At 41.4% G+C, this 25,652-nt stretch overlaps 1 protein-coding gene across 3 annotated transcripts in view; it reads left to right on the forward strand.

Annotated features, from left to right (window-relative positions):
* Window positions 1-25,652, forward strand: part of Apbb1ip (amyloid beta precursor protein binding family B member 1 interacting protein) — a 93,216-nt gene that overhangs the window by 12,866 nt on the left and 54,698 nt on the right. The window contains exon 1 of one of the 3 annotated variants that reach the window (XM_087590865.1): window positions 18,773-19,135. The exons of the other annotated variants lie outside the window; for them this stretch is intronic. The gene's annotated coding sequence lies outside the window, so the exon portion shown is untranslated. Of the gene's footprint in view, window positions 1-18,772; window positions 19,136-25,652 lie in introns of those variants that run through there. 3 annotated transcript variants of the gene reach the window in all.

The raw sequence follows: 25,652 nt of genomic DNA on the forward strand, positions 1-25,652 counted from the left end.
TTTGCCAGCTCTTACTCTTTGCCAGTAAGTATATGAAGTCAGGATTGCCCACAGAATGAAGGATTTGGGACACACACGAGGTCCGACGGGGTGTCAGATATATCAATGGTGCATTTTCATTGCAGAGATGTCAAAACAAAACAGCACAATGGGGCCAATGAGGTAGAGTATCAGAAATATGAAGAGGGATCTTGCTAGCCACAACCTCATACCCAGTGCAAATCTTAGAATGTACCTCCTCTGGGCACTTTCCTGTAAGCAGGTGTTTAGTGGAGGAGGGAGATGGAGGTGAATTTTGAGCAATGCGCTTGGGATAGATAATGGACGAGTTCATCCTAGGGTTTCTGTGAGCATCTCTTTTAGCCAGCTGGGGAGATGTGAAGTTGGCCTATTTGGATTGAGACAGGACTGCCCTACTACACCCCTATGTTGGGACTGGAAACACTAGTTTCTCCCCTCCTTGATCCTTCACCATCAGTTTGCCTTTCTGAGGCTGATGTATATTTGAAGGATCTAATGCTTGCCTCCTCCTTCTGACCTTCAATGTTCAGATTGCTTAACTGACCTAGCCTTTGGGACCGGGATACAGTATAGATTCTGATTGTCCCAGAGAAAGGCCTCAAGGGACAGTTTGTCCCTGGTGAATGCTGACCTTGGAGAACCAAGCGATCCCTCCACAATTGGATACCACAGGAGAATTACTTCCTTTTTGGCTGGCATCTCTGCTGCAGAGTTTTATTGATGTTACTTAGGAATCTGCTGACACAGTGAGCTAAGTGATAGAGTGATGGTTTAAAAAGTTTTACTAATAGCCAAATAAGGAGGTGCAGAGAAAACCAGTTACTGCTTATTTGGCTAATTGAAATGAAAACGTAGGCCATATGCTTAACTACTATGAGCATGTTATCCAAAAGAAATACCTTTGTTGGTATTTTCTACTTAAAGGAGGAAAGTTGCATATTAAGTTTTGTGAAACATGTAGAATATAGTTCTAGAATTTAATTGTTTTCCTTTCTGTATCTGCTGATTCAGCATTTTAGGAACGTAGGGGTTTTGTCATTGTTGTTGTTGTTGCTGCTGCTGCTGCTGTTTTCAGTGCTAGGAGTGAAACTTAGGGCCCTGTGCATCTTAGAGGTGTGTGTGTGTGTGTGTGTGTGTGTGTGTGTGTGTGTGTGTGTGTGTGTATGTATGTGTGTGTGTGTGTGTGTTCCTGTATGTACGTACATGCTTGTGCATATGTAGATTGTAGTTCTGTCATAACCTATTGCTATTGGTTCTATTGATCAGATATACGAGTTTGGCAATACAAATATTTGCACAAACCATTCAATAAGTATTTTTATTGAATGTGTATAGGGATCATTAAGTTGTCACATTGGGGTAAGAGATAGAGGAGGATCCGCCTGAATTGCTTAATGATTCCCAGGCCTGCCTGGGCCACAAAAAAACCTTGTCTTTTAAAAAAAAACTGGAGCCACACAAAGACCTTATCTTTAAAAACTACACCCCTGCTTTCAGTAGCATTCATTAAAAAAACAAAAATTCATATTTTCTATAAAAAAAACAACTCAAATGGGTCATTTGACTAAGCAAAGGAGTTTTAGCTCCATTTTAATTTTGTAATTTTAATTACAAAAAATCCTCTTAAAAGCATGAGCTTAGATTTTCATGACATCAAATGAAACAACAATTACTTAAAATAAAATACCAAGACCATAAACAACAAAAGAGAAATACATAATTTGGTCTCCAACTTAGTTAAAGTCGTTGGTGCTACAATGTCTTCAAAAAAGCAGAAAGAAAACACAGGTCAGAGCTCTAAGAAGGGACAGCTGCACAGAATATTTAAAGAATTCTTGTAATGTAAAAATAAAAGGATAATCTACTCTAAAACTGGTCAAAGGGCGTTCATCGATATCTCTCCAAAGAAAATATAGGGATGGCAATATAAGTGTGTGGAAATATGTTCAACATCCTAAGAGAAATGCAGCTCAAAAACAATGAGAAACATCACACCCATGAGGACAGCTGTACTCAAAAGACAGAAGACAATGGTAGATGCTGATGAGGCCCTGGAGAAATAAGGATCAACCTAAGTAGCCATTAACTGATGTAAAAGAAACATGGTTTGATGCGTATTGTAATTTGGATGAAGCCTGATGCTGAGTGCAAGCCAGATACAAGAGGGCACACCGTGTGTGATTCCATTTGTGTGAAAGTACAGAGAACACACACTGATAGAGAAAGCTGATTGCTGCTGAGGACTGCAGCAGAGGGATGTGAATGGGCACTGAGTCTCTTAAAGGAGAAGAAAGCGTCTCAAAATTAGACGGTGGGGGTAGTTGCACATCCTGCAACTGTGCAAAATTCCATTGAAATGTATGCTTTTCATAGATGAATTCTCTTTTTTCATCTGTATTCAAGGAAGCACTCAAAAGATGGAAGGCTTCAGAAGCAGTCTGTGCCCAGATTCAGTACATTAGAAGAGCTGGGGGGGGGGGTGATTGTTTTTAATGATGGTTATTAAAGGTAGAGTTTATGGAGAGGTCAGGATAGGTGTTTGAAAGATGACATTGAAGAGGTCAATAAAGACATGTTACCACAAAGCTTTGCTAAGATAAACTGGGTTTAGGAAGAACTCTGTACTGTCCATCTAGCTGATTTAAGAGGGGAGTCTATATTTAGGGGGACAGATAATATACTGATGGAGGAGTCATGATGAATCATGAAGAGGACCTGGACCAAGAAGGGAAGGAGTGGGACAAGATTGGAAAGGCTAGATTAACAAGACGAATGAGCTCTCTCAGGAATAGGTAAAAATTCTTATAAGAAGTGCTTAGGTCTATGAGTCAAGATAAATAAAGATAACTGGTAGGATTTATGTGTTTTATTTTGTGGGTTGAAGAGATTATCTGGGAAAGGGATGCTCCTGGGTAAGTGGTTCTGGCCTTGATTCTGGGCTACTTGATGCTGGTACTTGAGCTGCCAATCAATCCTCCTGATGGTTGTAGACAGACAGACCAGTACAGGAAGCCTGTTAGTGTTTCTTCTCAGAACCATCTCTTCCCTTTGTCTCATCCCCTTCCTGCATCCCAGTATAACCTTCTGTCTCAGATCCTCTTTCTGACTTTCTCTTCAGCTCCCAAGATAACCGCAGGTCTGTATCTCATTAGACTACAGCAAGGGGAATTCTGTGTGGACTGGTGAAGAGGCTGATAGGTAGTCCTGTTACATCTGAAGCCCTGCTGGGATACCCTCCTGGAAGTGCCCAGTATGTAGGAAATGTAATGGCAGGCTTAAAAGTGCATCTGGAGAAGGAACCTTAGACAAATAAGATACTGCAGCCTTACACTGCAACAATACCAGAGAACAGAAATAACTGTACAAGAAAGCAAAGGTCAAGGAGGGCTTACCTCAAACACCCTCCAGATCACAGCTAAGTAAACTGTATTTTGAAAGAGCAAACTTGGTGGCACATTTACTTCAGAATGCAGTTAAGGCTGCATCGTTATTAATATTTGTGAAACATAAATGTTTTTACTAAGCCCTTGTCAAGACAGCCCCCAGGGGCAAGAAGGAAGACTAGCAGAACCAAAGGTTCAAGGATTTAGTGGGTTGTCATCCGACATTTTTATCTGAGATTTTTATCTGGAATGGTCCATGAAGCCTTGATTAAAAACAATTAATCATGCATTTCTCCCAGTTCATTTTCCCTCAGTTTCCATAGGTTTTATTATTATATAGGTTGTATGTTATTGTAATATAGGTTAGTATAACTTACATTAACTGTCTCAATTAAATCAAGATGTCGTTGGAAGTTGTTATACTAAAACGAAGTGTTAGGAATAAAATTAGAAATAAAATCTGCAATATGCCATACCCTAAAAATTAAAATGGTTTTCCTTCTTAGGTTTCAGATCCTGAGGAGGTATAAAGCTCTGACTTCTCTGACGTCCTTGACTACGCTTCTGCGTTCTCTTGTATCCCACTCCCTATTTTGTTCCTAAACTGTTACTGTTCAAATTTCGTTATCTTTTATTCCCCTCCAAAACTTCCTTTGAATTGCACTATGACTAAATTTTAATATCCTCCCCAACTCCAGTGTGTGTGTGTGTGTGTGTGTGTGTGTGTGTGTGTGTGCATTCTTTCAAATATAATATTATGACAATTTCAATCTAGAAAATAGACACATACACACACGGGGGTGGGGAGGTGATTGCCATTGGTTTCTGGTAAATACCCTTTACTGAGTTAAAAAAAAATACTAACCATTTCAACCTCACTAAGAGGATATTTTAAATCAGCCATAGATATTGATTAATCCATCAGCCAGTCGCTTAAACATCGAGGTGATCATATATTGAGTCACTGTATGCTGTTTTGATTTGGTTTGGGTTTTTAAGACAGAGTCTCATGTACCCAAACTGCCTTCAAGATCCATACATAGTCAAGATTGACCTTGAACTCCTGATCCTCCCACTTTTGCTTCTTACATACTCAAATTAATGTTGCACTGCTGATCTCAGAGTTTTAATATTCTAATTTAGTGGATTATTGTAATATATTTCATACCAATCAGCTGTTCTTATATTCATCAATAGCATATACTATTGTATCGGCTAAAGAAACTCCATCTTATGCTAGACATCCATGTTGGTACCAACTATCCATTTGTCTCTGAATCTGGTCCCTGGAAGGTGACCCTGACTCAGTGACAATCACCGAGAAATGTACAGCCATGACCACGTGCTTGTTATGATACAACTAACTGATTTTTTTTGACTTCTGTAACTTGTATGTCTATGTATGGTGTGCACATGTGTGTGCATCATATACATATGAGTGTGTGTTCATGGTCATATGTGTGTGTGCAGGTGCACATGTGTATAGAAACCAGAAACCAATGTCTGGTGTCTTACTCAACTGCTCTCCACCTTATGTTTTGAGACAGAGTTTCTGAACCAGGAACCAATTTATTTAGCTAGATTGGCAGGCCAGCTACTATCCAGAACCCTCTTTTGTCTGCCTCTCCAGCACTGGAGTTGCAGGCAGTGTCACCACACCAGCTTTAACATGGGCTGTGGACATCTGAACTTAGGATTTATGCTTATCTAGAGAGCACTTTAGCAGATGAGCCATCTTCAAAGCTCCTTATGCTATTCATGGTGCTCAAAAGCAATATCGAGATGCTGCCTGTTATTTTCAGACTGCTTTTCAAAATAACAACTCTTGTCACGCCATGTTCAGTCTCTCTTAAAGGAATGTTGGACTGTTTTTAGACAGATTTTAAGGATTTATTCTTTAAGCGTTTCATATGATATATTTTGACCATATTTGCCCTTCCTCTTTCCTCTGCTCCCATCCCCTCCCAACTTTTCCTCCCTCTCCTCCTCTTTCCCTCCCTCCTCTTCTTTCTCCTCTTCCCTTTCCTCTTCCTCCTCCTCTTCTTCTTTCTCCTTCCTTTCCTCTTCCTCCTTCTCTTCCTTTTCTCAGAACTCAGCATGTGTTGCCCTGATATGCAAAGATGTAGAACCAACCACTGGACATGGGTAACCAAGCAGGGGCGACACCCCTGAAGAAAACTGATTCTCAGCACAACCGATTAGAATAGTCCCTCAACTAGGAATGAGGGTTTTTAACAATCTTTTCCATCTCCTCTGTTCACTCGGGGATCAGTATTTTGGTTTCTAGGTTTCCTTTCCAGCTTCTTACTTTTTTCTCAAATATTTGAGGATCTTTGGTTGTTACTTCATTTCAATGGAAGGATTAAGGTAATATAGGAAGCTGCTTGGATTTTCTAGTCTGCTTTGGATTTAGCTAGTCTTCTTCTTGGCTAGGGGTACAGCCACAGGGCTCTCCAGATGATCATGCAAATGTGTAGACAGACAGCTCTTCCCTTCAGGTTAGATGGTGTCAGACCCTAAGCCTCAACTCTCATTGAGTGCTCTCTGCTGAAGTCAACAACCCATCTGGCAGAAATGAACATTAAGGTGCTAAGCACATATCCCTGGGATGTAGACATTTCTCTTCCTGATTTTCTTTGATTGTGATTGATTGACAAGTTGATTGATTGGATGGATGGTCAGCAGAGTAGTATCTGTTATGAGGTCCCAAGCTTTCTGGGCACTGGTTACTTGTTTTGAGGTCTTGAAACCACTGTCACTTCTCTGTACTAAAAGCAGAATATGGCAAATACAGAGGAGAATGCCAGCAGCACACCACTGAACTGAGAACAGGACCCCCGTTGAAGGAATCAGAGAAAGGACTGGAAGAGCTGAAGGGGCTTGAGACCCCATATGAACAACAATGCCAACCAACCTGAGCTTCCAGGGACTAAGCCACTACCCAAAGACTATCCATGGACTGACCCTGGACTCTGACCTCATAGGTAGCAATGAATAGCCTAGTAAGATCACCAGTGGGAGGGGAAGCCCTTGGTCCTGCCAAGACTGGACCCCCAGTGAACGTGATTGTTGGGGGGAGAGCAGTAATGGGGGGAGGATGGGGAGGGGAGCAGCCATATAGAAGGGGAGGGGGAGGGGTTGGAGGGATGTTGGCCTGGAAACCGGGAAAGGGAAAAACATTTGAAATGTAAATAAGAAATGCCCAATTTAGTAAAGATGGGGGAAAAAAGAAAGAAAGAAAGATGAACCTTCTGTGGATGAACTACTGTTAGTATCCGTTGAATTTATGTTATTTTGTTATTCCAGTGGAGAGTGTGGCGCAATCACATGCTCATCCAACTGTCTGAGAGCAGAAGTTTGGGGTATAGTTCAGACACCACATCCCTCTATTCAGGCATCACTATTGCCTGTGCCTCTATGCAGTCACTAGTATGCAATAAATAGTTACTGTGCTTATGCAATTATCATAACTCATGAATCGAGTTTTCCTGCCACCATTTTACAAGTGAAAAATAATGTGTTTTTTTCCCAGTAACATAAGTAAGTTAATTGAGATCATAGAATAGTTGGCAATGAACACAAATCGGATTCATTCAGTTACCATATTCAGACAATATGTTTCTGATGATAGAGCAGCTCCTAGGTACCATTTGAATCGTTATCAAGAATACTTCCAAGTTCTCAATTCATTGCTTTTGCTTTGTTGACACATACTTAAATATATGGTTAGCTTTAGTGGACTATCTAAAGCAGAGAACACTGAAATTCTGGTTGTTGAACAACTGGTTTCCACTTAAACCTGGCTTTCCTTGCAGCTGAAAAATGAAAAATGAAAATGCTGCATCATAGACTGTGGAGAGAAAAAAACATAGTCAAGGGGAAAATAGTTTCCTTGTCCACTTATCAAAATTCCCCTTTAAGATGCTGTGTGTAAGTATCCTTCTCAAAACAACTGAAGAACCTCACTGTGGAGACAAATAAATAAGTTTCTCTGTTTCATAGATTGGCTCATGCTCTGACTGATTGGCTGTTAGACTTCATACACAGGTTAATTTAACCACTGTGCAATAACGTTACTGTGGTGCTCAAACACAAGCTCATTCTTAAGTAGTTGGCTTACTCAAGGATACAGACTTCTATATGCTCCATGACAAATATCTCATAATTGTGAATTCTGATATGTATTCTACATTGTGATGATATGATTATTAACTATATGATTAATAACAATACTTCCTGAACCTCCTGATGCATTCTCCATATGACAATTTTAAAGTTAACATTTATGTTATAAGAAATTTTGTTTATTGTTCTCTGATATGGTTACATATATAAATGCTATTCATAATCTACCTCGAGTATAGATATGAATTTATGAGGCTTCTAAAAATAATATTGTGAGATATTATAAAAACAATTTATATGGAATTAAGTTGATCATAACAACAACAAAACAAAACAATTCAGAGAATAAAACAGTATGTTATTATTAATTTTTGATGTTTACCATTTGTTAGGTGGTTTATGATCAGGTACCTAAAGTTGCTATTTTTAATGTACTAAATTTTTACATAAACCAGCTATTTAATGTACAGTTTTAATAAATTATTGACTGTGATGGCCGCTGAACACTGCACACACAGCAGAGCTGGCTTGTCTTAGCTCCCCGGTGACTGTAAAGTCCTCTTCAGAAAAACTTGAACAACAGCATCAACCCTTTCTATGGTCCCTCCAGGTGATTTGAACTTCCTAGTCAGGTTCCTGGTCAGAACCCAGCTGGGTGACCTTCACAGAGTCATATCCTGTCACTGTGTCATACTGCATTCTGCCCCAGGAGTCTATGACCTGCTCAGTTTCCAAAGGATGGGACATAGACCTGCCCACACACAATTTCTTAATGAGAGAAGTGTCAAAGAAAAGGAAACCAAGTTCAAAGCCCTGAACTGTTATTGTCACAGTTATACTGTGAATAGGACTCTGTAAGAGTAAAGGAAGGAGATACTCCATCATCCTGTAGAAGACCAGCAAGTTGTAGCTTCAAAACTATACAGCTTGTGATGATGTATCATGCCTTTGGTCCCAGCACTCAGGAGGCAGAGACAGGGGGAATCTCTGAGTTCAAGGACACCTGATTCACATAGTGACTTCCAGGTTAACTAGAACAACACAGGGAGACTCTGTCTCAAAGGAAAAAAGTTCATGCAGTTCCCTGGCACAGGAACATAAGTGGTAAGAACAAGCCCAAATCCCAAGAACATAAGTTACAACCTGTGTACCTCTAAGCAATACGTGTGTGATGGTTTCTAACGAATCTTATGCCATTGAGACAACAAAGAGTCTAAGGGTGCCTTTTCCTTGCCATCAACATAAAACAGAAGCAAGTTTGGTTTGGGGTATAGTTTTTGGTTCTCGGTCTCTACATTCTGTATTCAAATTTCTGTCTGAAATTTTGCCATCTACACAGAACAGCAGTTCCTAATTTTGTGTGCAAGAGAGTCGCTTGGGATTATTAAAATGCAGGCTATTCAACCTCCTAGCCCAGAGTTTCTGGTTTAGTTATATTTAGATTTGCATTTCTAACATGTCTGTATGATTTTGCTCCTGGTAGTTGGAGAACCCGCATTTTGAAAACCACTACTGTAGAGAAAATACAGAACCCAGCCCAAAGATTAGCTCTGGTCTCTTCATCTCGCTCACCCACATGGACTACAGATGCTTTCTGGTGCAGCCCTCATGAGATTTCTGTGCTATAAGTATAAAAGCAATGCCAATAATGAAACCCACTATCACCACTAGATAAGAATCGATACAACCAGCATTTAGTAAGAAATGTGACTGTAGACACAGTCTTTTATTTAGCTATTGTGAAGCTCACTGAAATGGTTCCTTCCCATGGATGAAGAACCTGGAGTTGTGTTGAGGTGGTTTCTCAGCAATGCATAGTAAAACCCAGATAAACATGGTTGTTTCAGGATGTAAAGCATATCGATGACTGAACAGCTGTATAATCTGCATATACCCCCAGGCTGCTGGTCTCAGCTCCTTACTCCGAGAGCACTGCCAATCCTTCCTCTCTGCTAGTACATCGGTGGCTTTTACGTTGCTGTGACCTAATACCAGACAGTACAGTTCAAGGGGGAAGAGGCTTATCTTGGCTCAGTCTCAAGACATTTCAGTTCTTTATAGTGGTGACCATGCTGCAGTGCTAAGGATGCTCTCCTCATCTCTGGTCGAAGGGTCTGGTCTGCCTCGTGCCACTCAATGATCCCCTAAGTTGTGGTCCTCTGATGGATCCACATATGACAATAAAAATGTACATAAAATAGGGGCTACCACAATGTACCCTGAAAAAGCTGACAAGACCATTTTGGGAAAATATATTATTCAATTTTTAAATTGTAATTAAAATGGGTCACTTAGAATGTGTGTGGGCAGGTAGCAATTCAATTCCTTTCCTGCTCCAAAATAACAGTGTTGTCAGCAGTATCTTCACAGAGAGAAAAATGGTATTTACTGAGAAACTCAAGAAAAAGAACTAAAGCCCTTTCTCACTGAGAGGCAGTGATGCATCCAGAGGTAGAACACCATGTGTTTAGTGTGCCCCCAGCCTGGGCTCAATATACAGAACGGGAACAAGGAAAAAAACAGACAAACAAAACAAAACCCCCCAGCTGGGTTGCCTTTTCCCATGGCTTATACCTCAGAAAAATATTTTAGATAAACTGGCTACGGTGGTGTGAGTGAGAATGGCCTCCATGGGCCCATATGTTTAAATGCTTAGTCACCAGGGAGTGGAACTCTTTGAAAGGATTACAAGGGTTGGGGGTGTGGCCTTGTTGGAAGTAGTGTGTCACTGGGGGCGGGCTTTAAGGTTTCAAAAGGCCACGGCTTCACACCCCCACCTCTGCCTGTGAATCTGGATGAAGCTCTCAGCTGCTGCTCCAGTGCCATGCTCCCTACCATGATAACAACGGACCGAATCTCTCAAACTTTAAGGAAGATTCCCCAATTAAGTGCTGCTTTTTTTTTTTTTTTCATTTTTAATGAGTTGCCTTAGTCATGGTGTCTCTTGACAGCAATAGACTAAGCCACCAACTGAGATAGAAAAGGCCTTTACAAGAAATACAAAGAAGTAACCACTACAACTGATGACTGCATGGTCATAGCACCTGGCAGTAATCTTTACCAACAGCCACACTCAGGGAGACTCTAGTGCCAGCTACAGGATGCCAAGTGAGACAAGCAGAAAATCCCTCTTCTCACACAAAGACAAGAAGTGGCTGATGGTTTCTGTTTTATCCTTAAACCACGCTTCACATCTTTCTGAAGAGGAAAACATCTGTCGGTCTTCACAGCATTTTGAAAGGAAAGACAAGCTGCACATTTCCAGCAATAGAATGAATGGACAGTGTACTCGTGTGAAAGATGCTTGGAGCCATAAAATAACTGGAAAAAAATCTGAATGACAGGGAAGATAACATTTTACAGTTGCGGCTTCCTCAGAAAGTCACCTGGGTTAGTTCTATCTCCTCATTCACTTTTTAAAACTGGCCAGGGTTTGACACATGCTGAGCACACACTCTACTCTGCAGTTGAGCTGTATCTCCATTCCAGTTAGGATTTTAGGTCTGGTTGGTTGGTTGATTTGATTTGCTGTTTTGGTTGTTTGGTTTTGGTCAACTTGACCCAAGCTAGAGTTATTTATGAAGAGTTAGAACTGAGAAAATGCCTCCATCAGATTGCCTGTGGGCTAGTTTGTGGGACTTTTTAAAATGAATAATTGATGTAGGAGGACCCAGCCCACTGTGGGTAGTGCTAGCCCTGGGCACTTGGTTTTAGGAAGCATAAGTAAGGTCACTTAATGAGAGCCCGGGGAGCAAGCCAGTAAGCAGCATTCCTCCATAGCTTCTGCTTCCTTGAGTTCCTGCCTTGGGGTTTCTGTCTTGAGTTCCTGCCTTGGCTTTCCTCAATAGACTATGACCTGTAAGAGAGCAGCCACATTAACCCTTTTTTCTCTAAGTTGCTTTTAGTCATAATGTTTTATCACAGCACTAGAAACCTATGACATCTTCCACATGATTCACTCCGGCAGATGTTCTGTTACCACCTTCAAGGAAGGTTGTCTGAGCACTTAGAATGACAGAAGAGTCATATGGAGAACACTTAGCATTGTTATCAGATATGATTCCTTGATGTACATTATTTTTTTCCGGAGACAGGGAGACTGCAGGAAATATTAGGAACAACTTGACACAGTTAACGGTATAGTAAAGATGAAGCATTCATGAGCTTCTTGTCGTTGGAAATCTAAAGATTCTCAATATCAGGAAGCTTCTACTTCAGCTTGCTTGTGTTCTCCCCCATCCCCTCTGCCCCCTCAGCCATGTCTTCTCACATAATACACTATGCCACCACAAGCCAGACCACAAGCCTGAGGCCAGAGCACACCAGGTTACCAGCTGGATGTTCATTACCCAAGCTGAGCCAGGGTCTTGTTCTTTAGTGTCTGCAATGTGATTTGTAGACTTGTTAAAGAATGTCTTATACTTCCTATGCATCTTACTTGACTAAACAGAAAGGTTTGTTTCACTGTTGAATTACATATTGCTAGACGTCTGCTTTTTCTTAATATCAATCAGAAGCATTGGCTATGCAGGCATCATTCCATCATGGATAAACCTGCCAACCTCTGTTGAAAATGAAAATTACTTTTTGAGTGTTTTGGGAATGTCTGCTGCTTTGATGGGCTGGTCTGTAAACAGCAGTCTTTCCTGAATGATATCCTTGCATTTTAGCAGTACATCCTTGTGAGTCTTAATGAAGAGCTTTTGAAGTGATGGTTTTGAATCCAAATTTAAACTGTGTATTATCATACTGTAGCTGGAGTTTTGTAAGTTTCTCTCAATGGCTCTCCTAACGGCTGGGTTGTCAGCCTGTGGCACTACTGTGAAAGCATAGACTCTATAGGAGGCACAGTCTTGTGGGAATAAGTTAGGGTACTCGGGTATGTCCTGAAAGTGGATTCTGGAACCCTGCATTTTGAGCTTTGTCTACTTCCTGGATATCAGATACAAACAGCTTCCTCAGTCATGTGCTTCTGTTATGGTATGCTATGCAACCACAGGACCAGGCATTCATGGACTGACATACCTGACACTGTGCCAAATGACCCCGTGTCTTCATTAAGTTGATTGTCTCTGGTATGCTTTTTCACAGCAGCAAAAAGCTGATTCACACATTACTAATGCAAATCTGATAAATAAGTTAGATGGTACATATCTATTCTGATCCACTTGAGGGAAATTTCATTGTAGGTAACTCTTACTGGTGACTAACTGTTCACATTCACTTGAGTCTTCCTGATTTTCAGCAGTACTATAATATGACAATGGGTAGAAGAGATAGCTCAGTGGAAAAGGCTCTTGCCACACCAGCCTGGCAATCTGAGTTTTATCCCTGAAGCCCATATAAAAATGAAAGGAGAGAAATGATGCCATGAAGTTGTCCTTTGGCCCCAAAACTCAAATCTGGTATGGAATATCCCCATACACACACACACACACACACACACACACACACACACACACACACACACCTGCCATGAGTCATCATCTACACACTTATCTTCCGGAGACTGTAGGAGTGATTGAATGACAGCTCATCCAACCACATGTAAGCTGGTTGATCTTAGACATATCACTCAGACTTCTGACCACACGTTCTTCCTATATGAAAATGAGAATTCCTGAATCTCACCTGGTTTTAACAAGAACTAGATAAAATAATTTACAGTGCCCAAGCGAGATTTTTTTTTCTTTACATTTACCTGCCTCTAGTTATCCGTCTATCCCTCTTCCTCTCTGGTTGCTTTTACTTGACTTGGTTCTTTTTTCTCTAAAAAATTTTATTTTGAAAATCTAAACTCGCAACAAATATGAACAATGAAATGATGGCCCATACGTCCTTCACCTAACATCATTCATTGCTTACACTTCTCTATTTCCACCGTCTGTCGCTGAAGAACAGAAGCGTTCTCTTACATGACCACACTGCAGCAGCCACGTACAAACACCACAGCACAATAATCATACTCCTTTTCTAATACATAATCTATACTCGCTTTCCATTATCTTAATAACTTTTTTGTTATTTGAAAAGTTGAGACATTTTCCCCCAACACTCAGGAAACTGAAGCAAAAGGATCAAAACCAGCCCAGGCTACATAATGTCTAAAAAGGAATATTAAACGTGCAGACCAGAAGTTTATTTGGCAGAATGTCCCTCAAATTGGATTTATCTGTGTGATTGCTCTGACTAGATGTAGGGCATGATCGCCCCTTCAAATAGTTCTGTAGAGGAAATGCTACATCCTCATGTCGACTGGTAGCGAATACACATCGCATTGTCCCATCACTGGTGATGAGAAATTGGACATCTGGTTAATCCAAGAGAAGCCTCTTTGGGGTTTTCCTCATTTTAAAATACCTGCTTTGTAGGCGTCGAGTAATACATGTGACATGGCTTTCTCAATCCGCTGAACTTTGAAGGGTCTCATTCAAACATTTCAATTCTCACCTCTCTTAGAGCGTGACCTGGCGAAGTGACAGTCATTTGAATAGCTCGTCATTTAACAGCTATTTACTCGGCTGATGCCGTAATCCATATTGTTGTATTTACTGCGACGGTGATAACAGTAAACAAAAGCAGTGAAACCCACACTGGGCTTACATTCTGGAGGTAGGGGGGAGTGTACACAGGAGTGAGGGGTGGGAAGGGTGGAGGGATATTAGAAAAGAGCTGGTTTGAGCCAGGTCTGGGAAGGTCTGTGTAATGAAAGATGGCTTGATGGTTTAACAATGGCCTAAAGGCAATGAGAAGATTGTTTAGATGAGTGTGGAACAGATGTTCTAGATACACAGCAAAGCATGTTTACAATGTTCCAGAACAGCTGGGCAGCCAAGATAAAAATCTGTGAGGTAAAGGGACAGGGTGGTGCTGACTAGATCCTTAGAGCTGTGGAAGAGACTAGTATAACCTAACACCACTTTGAAGCTGACAGCAGTTACCACCCAAGGAGTCAGCAGGAGAGCCTGGGGTTTGGGGAGGGAGGTGAGTGTACCCTGAGGCCAGAGACACTAAGAGGCCAGGAAGGATTGAGGGGAGAGCATTGGAGGAGGCTGGAAAGAGAGGCTGCTCAGCTTAGCCAGAATGAAGTTGGGATCCCTGCAATGTGAAACCTATACAATGTTAGAGGCTGTCTTCTGAAAAACATAAAGCAAAAATTATGGATGAGAAATAAAGAACCAAAATAAATAGAATCTGTGTTGTATTTCAGTGATACTTAACATATGCAGGGTCCTGCATCCCATCTCCAGCACGCACACACATACAGACACACAGACACCACACACATACTGACACTCATACAGACACACACATACCACACATACACAGACACACCACACACACACACACACACACACACTACACACTACACAGAGACACATACATACCACACATACACAGACATATACATATGTACAAAGACATAGACACGGCAATACACACAAATACATACATACACACAACACAGGCACACACCCAAAAAGATACATACACACACACACATGACACCACACAAACATATATACACACACACACAAACATACACACACATACAAAGAAAAACACACACACCATACATACACAGACACACATACACACACACACATGAAGACACCACACAAACATACACACACACACTACACACACACACATACACACACATACAAAGAAAAACACACACACACCATACATACACAGACACACATACATACACACATGAAGACACCACACATACATACACACAGAGACACACACACACCACACAGACACACACCACACACAGAGACACATATGCATACCACACACACACACAAAGATGCATACACTCCACACACACAAACACATACACACACACACACACAAACCACACATGTAAATATTTATTTTTGATCAAGAAGGAACTCATAACACCATTTTGCATGAAAAACACACTATCAAATAATTTTTAATTTTTATTACTAATCAGCTATCTTAGCTGCACGGCCTCTTTGGAGGAGGATGGGTTTGAACTACGGGTTTAGTAAAGGTAATGGGTGATTTTACTGTTCCTCTAATTTAGTTGCTCAGTTCTTTTGTTTGGGGTTCTTTGTTGCTGTTGTTGGCGTGGCTTGGTTTGGTTTTGGGTTTTTTTGGTTTGTTCTTTAATTTGTTTGGTTGGTTGGTTTTTGATATGAGACCATTTATTGTAGTACAAACTGGTCTCAAACTCCTTATGCTCCCGAAGGCTGATTTCAAACTCAGTCATCCACTTGCCTCACCCTTGTAAGGTTTAAGATTAATAGTATATGTCACATGCCTGGTGCCATACTAATTTTAAGGATAGTTCAGTAAAAGGATGTTTTAACCCCACTGTGCTCCACAGAGAGGCCCCGCAGAGCTCCACAGAGAGGCCCCACTTTTAACTTCCTGTGTGGTTTCTTATTCTGCCAACCCTTCTTACCGAGGAGTAAGACGTGAGAGAACCACAGCCCTCGTTCTCACTATACATGGCAGAGTACACACCACTCACAGGGCCAGGGCAGTTGGGCTGGAACCACAAAGGCTTCAGTTCCCAGTCCTCCCAACTCTGGGAACAAAAGGAGTGATGAAGCCTGAATCAAGATGACTCCACAAAGCATTGTCCCCAGCTCTCCTCCCTAGCACAGAAGATGGAGTCAAAAGCCCATGACATTCGTCACAGGGAAGCTACTGCTGAAATCTGGGTAACATGGAGATAGGAAAGCAGCCCTAAGCCTCACTCCAAGCTTAAGGAAGAAGAGCAGGCTGATCTCCCAGAGAGAGAACAGTGATCCACACTGTTCTTTGCACCTTCAGAAGAGGGCACATGTTTCTTTGAAGACTACTTTTTCTTCATGATGGGTTGACTTTATAGATCTTGAACCCTCAGATACAGAGGGATGACCCACAACGTTAAGTGCTGTGTCAGATGATGGAATTGTCACACGTAGCCCTGTGAGGATCATTGGTAATCCTGACCCAAAGAGTAGGTGACATAACAGGAACAAAAGTCAAGCTGGGGTACATTCAGAGGGAAACAGACACAGTGTGAACCAGTGAATGAACTTGACTAGCCCCAGGGGTTTTGCTTATTGAACACCAATATGTCTAGTTGATCTACAAAGACAAGCAATAAATATTTGCTGGGTTTGTTCTTCAAAAAATTCTGAACTATGTTACAATTTTGTTTTATGTCACAAGAGATTCTAATTTAGAACAGTTCCCCATTCCTTATATAGACATTCAAAATGAAATAAAGGGGGAACTTACAAAACATCCCAAGTGGGCTGGAGAGATGGCTAAGAGAACTGACCATTCTTCCAGAGGTCCTGAGTTCAAATCCCACCAACCATCTGTAACGAGATCTGATGCCCTCTTTTGTAGTGTCTGAAGACAGCTATAGTGTACTTATATCTAATAAATAAATAAATAAATTTTTTAAATCCCAAGATTTTGAAAGCTCTTTTCACACCTTGTATGTCCGACTGAAATGACTCCGCTACTTGTCTCCCAGAGATCTAGAAATGCCCTTTGGATGGGAGGATGGCAGAGTGTGGTACTCCTATGACCTGGCCTGTTCTCCCTGTGCTCCATGATGCTTCCCTTCTGAGTTGTGTTCAAGTACTTAGAGTCTGATTGAGCCATCTTTCTTTTTGCCACTGGGGAGCTTGTTCCGGCTGAGTGCCTAACTCTGTTCACCCCTCCTCTCACATTCACACAGAAGACACTTGGAAGTATGTGCATTTGAAGGTCAAGCTCCTGGACCTGATGGCTCAGAGCTGTATTTCTAACACTGAGGTTGATTGACAGGAGGATTATGAGTTTGAGGTCAGCCTGAGTTACATAACCAGACCAGCTGAAGAATGAATGAATGAATGAATGAATGAATGAATGAATGAATGAATGTGTGCAATCATGTGTACATATCCTCGTAAAACTGTGGTAGCCCATCTCATTGTTCAGGGTGTGTGTGTGTGTGTGTGTGTGTGTGTGTGTGTCTGTGTGTGTGTGTCTGTGTGTGTGTGTGTGTGTGTGTGTGTGTGCGCGCGCGCGCACACGCATGCAGATACACGTACATACCAACTTCTTGGGTTTAAAAGCAGCCTGTCAGTGTTACAGTTACTGAACGAAGTCATGCCATTCTCGAGTGACTTTCTTTTACAATTGTTCTGTCATCTCACTGTCTCATGACATAATTGTGAAAGTGGGCTGTTGTGTTGGACATTGGTACATGACCACACACAGAAGTACAAATGCAGTGTCCATATGAGTTTCCCCTGTGACAAATGTGCTTAGTCTATGTCGTCTGATGACCACAGTGGCTGTCTAGCAATCTCAGAGCTGGTTTTCACTAATCTCAAGCACACTGTGCGAAAGCAGGCCAAACAACTCCCCTGAATTCCTTTGTCTTAGTTCTTTGTCAAGCAGTATTAGTTTGTCATCTCTGTTACCTTAGAGAACCTCTGCTTCCTGTTTCCTGTTACCTTGGCTTCCTCCCCTGCCCCTAAACATTGCAGCAACCTTAAGCCATGTGCTGTGCTATTCTGTGAACCACTTCCTCTTCGGGAGGAGCTTTCATTACGTTTAGGAAAAAAAAATATGCTGAAAAGAATTAGGTCAAGCTCAACAGTGTAAGTTGTTTTCCAAGCGCATTATAAAGCAACAATTTCACGGCTTCTGCAGATTGTGTGCTTGGCTGGATTCTGCGCCTTGTACTTCCCACCAAGTGTGACACCAGCCAAGTGCGACACCAGCTAAGTGTGACAGGGACTGATTTTTTTTTTCTTTTTGAGAATAGGTTTCACTATGTGGCTGAGACTGACTGGAACTGGCTAAGTAGCTCAGGCTGCCCTCAGCATGTAAATCCTCTGCACCCATTTCCCAAGTGCCACCATACTGAATTTCATGGAGTTAGTTTCAAAAAATGTTTTCTTCCTGTCATCCACCCTTGGCGTGTTTAGACGTTCCTTGAAAAGCTATTATCAGCGGTCTATTTTTAAGACTTAGAAATAAAAAAAAAAAAACAGAAAGAAAATTGCTGCTAAGAGAGCCTCAGAATTTTAAATTTTGTTTCTCATTAATTTAATTATATTTCATCTCTGACAAGCTGATTATAGACTCCAAACACTGCTCACCTGTAATGTAAAAAAAAAAAAATCTAACTATGTTCATCCTTTTTACCATCTTTGAAATGCAAAGGTGGCCTGTAAATTTGTTCTAAATACTTAACCTTTGCTGTAGGCCCAGGATAATTGCTGTTACAGAAACCCACACAGGAAGTCTTACAGGGGTTAAGCCTCTAACCGTGTAATGTGTATTCGTTGACTGTTCAACTTTGCTTAAACACTGGGTACCTCAGTTTGCTCTTTTGTAAAGTGAAGATTTATTTCTTGCACTTTATGTTATGAATGTTTTGCCTATATGTATAATTTTGTACCATACGTGTGCTTGGTGCCCAAGAAAATCAGAAGAAGGCACCAGGTCCCCTGGAACTGGAGTTGCAGATGGTTGTGAGTAACCATGGCGGGTGCTGGGACTCGAATCTAGCAACAGGTGCTCCAAACCACTGAAGAATCCTTTCAACTCAAAGCTGCTTCATTCTTTTCAAAGTAAGATATATATGTCCATGGAGGAACAATGAGTTAGACATAGTATGTGAACAATTAAGGTATGCTTTTTTTCCTCTCTCCTTTTCTCTTCTTTGTTGTTTGTGTTGTTTGCTTTTGTTGCTGCTTTGTACTTTTCAGACAAGGTCTCGCTAAGTAGACTCAGACTAGCTTTGACGTTTTTTTTCTGCCTCCTGAATACTGGAATTAGAAGTACAAACCTCTGTACAAAGCCTGTTTGCTTGTTCTTTCATGGCAATGGAGGCAAGGTATAACCACAGAGCTCAAGCTGGTCTACAATTGCCTGCCTGAATGCTGTGACAGTAGCCTGTTTTATTTATTAAATGACAGTTGAGTAATCTATTACTTGTAAAGCTGATTGGCTTGGGGGTGGCTTAAAAAATAGTTAAACCCTTGGCAGTGCCAGTCAAGTTGCCTGGTGACTGATGGAGCTCCTCTCAAAGCAACTAAGCCCTTGCCTTTAAAGCAAGCCTTCAGCTGTGACAGCAGCTAAAAGCAGGCATTTCTGGGCCTGGCTCGGTGGTTGAGAGTGCTTCCTGCTCTTTATGAGAACCCGTTCATAACTGCAACAGAGGATCTTATCATCCTCTTCTGGTACATGCACACATGTGACAAACATCTACACATATACATCATTTAAAATAATACGCTTTTTTTTTAACTGCTTAAAGCCAACTTTCTGCTCAATTGACCTGACAGTCAGAGGAAAGATGAGATTTGTTAAGCTCTAAGGATCATCCGGCCCTGCCATGTTATGTGTATGATGTGGCACCATAGGAACCATGTAGGTAGTCAAGCGACAGGGAGCTTTGTGTGTAGCTTATGAACTGGATGCTAGCCTACATCTTCCGATCTGGGATGGTAGTTAATCAGCAGGGCATTTTGGGAGACATCAGTCGTAAGCTCTGATCCTTAGTAACCACTCCCTCGCATTTTTAGTTCCCAGTAATCTGAACACTTCTAAGATGGTAACCAAGCGAGCCTGGTGCTGTTATGTCAAAGGCTGTGACTGCGGGCTTATGGCAGGACTATATGAAATCTTATAGAAATGCCACAGCAAGTCTGTGAGACATACACTATTATTCCTCAGTTTGCAGACAAGGGAACCGAGGCACCGGGAGGTTAAATACCTTCTCAAGGGGCACTGAGACCAGAATTGACTGTATACTGAGGACAATGGATAATGTCCAGTGGTTGTATTGACACCATTGAACAGTTGACATGAAAGCTAGATTTTGAATAACTAGAATCTTATGAAGCATAAAACAGAGGATATTATTTATAGGGAATGTATACACAGAGACAAAAAGAGTGGTACAAAGTCTACTCATGGGGCATCAAGGGTCCTGCATAGCAAGACCTGAGCCTTAAAAGTGGGTAGAAGTTCCTGAAAGATTCTGAAGACACGGCAGGCACAGAACTCCTCCACTCCATTATGCTCAGCCATGGAAGGTATTTAAGCAGGAAAGTAACAAGTTCACGACTGTGTTTGAATTCAGTGCCTATGCTGTCAGTGCGAACAGAAAGTCAGGGTGACTGGAAGCTGGAGGAGCAGATAGATGAAGCTTTCAGCTATGGCCAAGCAGTAAGAATGAGAGGAGAAACCATCCACTGGAAAATCCAACAGGATTTTCTGACTCACCGGGTGGGAAACAGAAGAGGAAAGGACCATACGGACTGAGTCTGAGTGACTCAGACTAATGAGTGACAAATGGTCACTCACCAAACCTGGGGTGTTGAGGGTTGCAGAAGAAGAAATGGTGAGTGGAAGCCATTTGCATGGGAATGCCTGAGGGCCTTTAACCTGGCTTTGATGGGCAGGTAGGATAATGGCTGCCCTGAGTTGATTCAAAACCATGGCTCTATTTACGAAGTAAAAGACATTCAAACGGAGTTAAATGTGTGAGGTTAATCTAAGTATATGTCCTGTTAGACATATAACATAGTACTTGGATCTTCAAATATACATGACTCAAGTTTATTTATGTAGAAAAAAGGAAGTTTTGGTGTCAATACCTAAAGCCTGAATTTGAACCTGAGGAGATAGTTGAGGATTAGGGCAATTCCGTTGCCACTGGGAACCCTTCTTTCTCCAGGAGAGAAGAACAGTATAATAACTATTCCAATTTTCCTTTAACCAACAATGTGATATTCTTCCCAAGGCACAAAAAGAACCCAGAAGTGACATACTCATGAAAAGATTTTTTGACTCCACCCAGTCATGGTGTGAACATGGCTTGTTTTGCAACGCTGTGCCTCATTTCAACAGCTCCTCCACCCCAGCTGTTGGCTGCGAACCCCAATAACACGTTCAGCCTCATGGATGGGCGTTCTCTCTTTTGACCTTTGGAAAGTACCATACACAGCCTCGTGTCCTCATACTTGTGTGCATGTGTAATATGTGAACTATCTGTGGCTCTTATCCATCCATTCTAGAAAAGGCTTTCTTGAAGGAAAAACAAATTGTATAAGGTGACTGAATTTATAGACTAACAAAACCTTATGCTTAAAAGAGAAAAAAAAAAAAAAAAAAAAAAAAAAAAAAAAAAAAAAAAAAAAAAACTCTTAAAGCCACGAAGGCTCTACTAGACTAAAATGTTAGCACTTAGCCGACTGAGGCCGAAAGATCCCAAGTTCAAGACTAGGCAGACAACACAGTAATACTCTTGTACTCTTGAATCCGGTGTCTGAAAATTGCATTTTTACATTTAAAATGTAAGAGGTTTTAAATGTAACTTGTCAGACATTGTATTTACAACTGTATATTTCCAGAAGAATTTTCATGAGGACATCTTCAGAGAAGCCACATAGAGACGGTGGTGGGGGCAGGGGGAGAGCAAGGGAAGGTCAGGAATGGGGGGGGGGGGGTCACAGGGATGTGCTGTTGGTCTGAGTTATTTCCATCTTGGCTGAGTAACTCGCTCTGTCTCATCCATTACCCAGTGTGCATCAGTAATGTACGCTGACTGAGACCTCAGAGTCTCGGGGGAGGGGGAGGGGGAGGGGGAACTGCTGAGTCACAGAAGTCACATTGCTTCAGTTTACTGCTTTTCCCAGCCACTGATTTAAGAGAGCACACGGGTGGTGGATCCTTACTACCTATACCACTTTTGTTTCCTATGAGTTCACTGTAATGTATATTGGTGGCTTATAATGACAGCCAATAAATATACTTTATACTCTCTGAATAGATTGCGTTGTCTCCTTAAAGCAATATTTTGCTGTTGGTAATAATTTGTCGGAAGGATTCCTTTATTTCTCACATTGCTATGCCGCATAAGACTCTAATAAAACAGCTTTTCGCCAAGATGGCGCCGAAAGCGAAGAAGGAAGCCCCCTGCCCCTCTCAAAGCCGAAGCCAAAGTCTTGAAAGCTAAGAAGGCGGTGCTGAAAGGCGTCCACAGCCACAAAAAAAAGAAGATCCGATTGTCACCCACTTTCCTGCGGCCCAAGACCCTGCGGCTCCGGAGGCGGACAAATGTCCTCGAAAGAGTGCACCCAGGAGAAAGAAGCTTGACCACTCTGCTATCATCAAATTCCACTGACCACCGAGTCGGCCATGAAGAAAATAGAGGACAACTACACTCTTGTGTTCATTGCGGATGTCAAGGCCAACAAGCACCGGATCAAACAGGCCGTGAAGAAACTCTATGACATTGATGTGGCCAAAGTCAAGACCCTGATAAGGCCTGACGGGGAGAAGGGGTATGTTAGCTTGGCTTCTGACTACGACGCTCTAGATGCTGCCAACAAGATTGGGGTCATCTAAAGTGAGTCCAGATGGTTAATTCTAAATATATACTTTTTATTTCCACCATTAAAAAAAAGACTCTAATAAAATAACTTTACATGAGCAATTGCATAATTTTATTATTTATTCTGCTAATTTTTCCTCATAAAAGTAATGAATGAAAAATTCATTCTAAGATTTTTGAATAGCATTTTATTTTACAATGTACAAAAACATAAATATTTTACTCACCTACATATTTTCCTCCATTTTGTAAGAAATTTGAAAAGCAGAGTGTATTAGTATAATTTTTGTTGCTTTAACAAAATATCCGAGTCTAAGTACTTCAGAAAGAAAAGACATACGTTAGCTGACCGTCTGTAGCAAGGATGCTAAAGACCGAGATTACTGCTGAGAATAATTTGAAGAGCTTAGACATTGCAGGGCGGATATTTGGAGAGTATTCACAGATTCACACACACCCTAGAATAAAGAAGGTTTGTGTTCTACTCTTCTAATCCTGTCCTGGGAGGCAAATGTTGGCTTACAGAGAGTTTTTGCAATGTGGGTAGTGCCAGATGCATAGTACTGTTACAGTCTTCTTCCGTAAACTGGGGTGCTTTTAAAAGTCATTTGAGTTGTTTTTCAGAAAACAATCCATGGGTAGAGCAGAAGTACTCTTTATATGTAATTATTATAAAGAGGCAGAAATTGATTAAAGCCAAGAAAACCAAAGCTGTTACTACTTAAATACTAAACTAAAATCATTTATAAGGTAAACTGTAAGTTTTCAAAATAAATTGTTCTGCCTTGGCCTGGCCTATTTCAGCAAATGATTTATTATTAAACAAACCATAGATAATAGGATTGTAATTATGGTTTTAAGACTCTCACTGTTGCTGGGCACGGTGGTATATGTCTCTAGGCCCAGCTTTCAGGAGAGGCAGACAGATCTGAGTTTGGAGTTACCCTGGTCTATATAATGAGTACCAAGCCAGCCAGGGATACATAAGTGAGACTTTGTCTCAAATGTTTTTGTTGTTTTGTTTTGTTTTGTTTTTTTTAAGTCTTGGCGTTTTAGACCTGCATGGTAGAAACTATGTATGAGAAAGCCAAAAGAAAATTTGATATGCTATAAGCTAATCAAAAGAGTAAGAAAAAAATCTTTTAGAAGAGTTTGAATGCAGGTATCCTGTGCCAATAGATAAAGCTATTCCAAAAAGCCTTAAAGATTTCTTTTGTGTGTGTGTGTGTGTGTGTGTGTGTGTGTGTGCGCGCGTGCACGTGCGCGCACGCGTGTGCATGTGCACACATGTGTGTATACAGGGGAGAGATATGTCATCTGAGTATAGGTACCCAGGGAGGTTAGAGCTATTAGGCCTTCCAGAGCCAGAGATAGGCAGGAGTGCTTAGAAGAGAACCCAGGTCCTTTGCAAGAGTACTACTCTTATCTACTGAGCCATACTCCACCCTGAAGCCATAGATTACTAAAGAAAAAAAAGTCAGTGTCCAGGTGGACTATACTCTTAGGAGTTGTTGGTCAGGGAAGCTCCTGAGGCCAAATAATACAAGCAATTGCTACTGCTCCTAGCTGCCCAGAAAATCTTGATGGAAAGATCACAGTACTGAATACTTCACATATTATAGTTGCTGTGTATAGAGAAATCCAGCTAGAACTTGACTAGATGTTTCCTAGCTGCTGACTAATTGTCATAGCACCAGAAGTGTCATACAGACTGCTGAGAAAGGATGGTCATTGACAGGCCTGCTCAGCTGTGGACCCTTTGTGTAGCAATCCTGCTTGGCCAGGCAAGATGAGCCCATTCATGCAATAATGACAAGTCTTCTATGGGATAACCAACTGTTACTTTCTATTGCTGGGAATCCCATAACTAAGGCAACTTTTAAAAGAAAGTATTTAATTGGGAGCTTGCTTACAGTTTCAGAGGGGGAGTCTGTGGCCATCAGGAAAGGGAGCATGGCAGTAGGCAGGCATAGCAATGCAGTGGTAGCTGAGAGCTTACATGTCAGGTGACAACCACAAGACAGAAAGAGACAGAAAAACAACATGTGTGCCACCACACATGTATGCACAAGGACAGAAAGAGAGAGAGAGAGAGAGAGAGAGAGAGAGAGAGAGAACACTAGAGTGATAGAGTAACAGGAGCTTTGCTCCTAATCCTTCCCAAACAGTTCCGGTTGGGAACCAAGTGTTCAAACATTCAAACATATAAGCCTATGGGGGCCATTCTCCTTCCAACCACCACACAACTGCTTTCTGACTGGACTTGATGCCTGCTTTATAGGAGGAAATTCTAACACCAACCTGAGCAAATTTCATGGCTGAGAAGGTCATAGACCCACTGTGGTTGTTTTGCCAAATAGATAGGATATGCCCATCAAATTGCCTTCAAATTAATTTTGTGTCAGCTTTGGTCAAATGTGTTTCTTTATTCGGTGGTCAACAGTTACTCAGAAGATTAACAACAGGTCAAGATACTGAGAATAAATGACTGTTGAGTGCCCAGCCATAAATGAGACATCTATATTGCCTTCTCCAAGACTCTGGGAACTAGTGCAGTAAGGAGCAGAAAAAATATAAAAGCTGGAAGGAAGTGTGGGGATTGGTGGGAACACTGACCAAGCATTTAGTGGCTCATATACTCTCGAACTCTTAGTAGCTGTGATTAACTGCAGATGAACTTCACAAAATTGAACCTGTCAATATATTGCAGTAGAAGTGGGAAGGCTTCATGGGACCCATTTTCC

Source organism: Rattus norvegicus, chromosome 17, assembly GCF_021556685.1.
Source record: "Rattus norvegicus strain SHRSP/BbbUtx chromosome 17, alternate assembly SHRSP_T2T, whole genome shotgun sequence".
NCBI classification, from domain to species: Eukaryota; Metazoa; Chordata; class Mammalia; order Rodentia; family Muridae; genus Rattus; species Rattus norvegicus.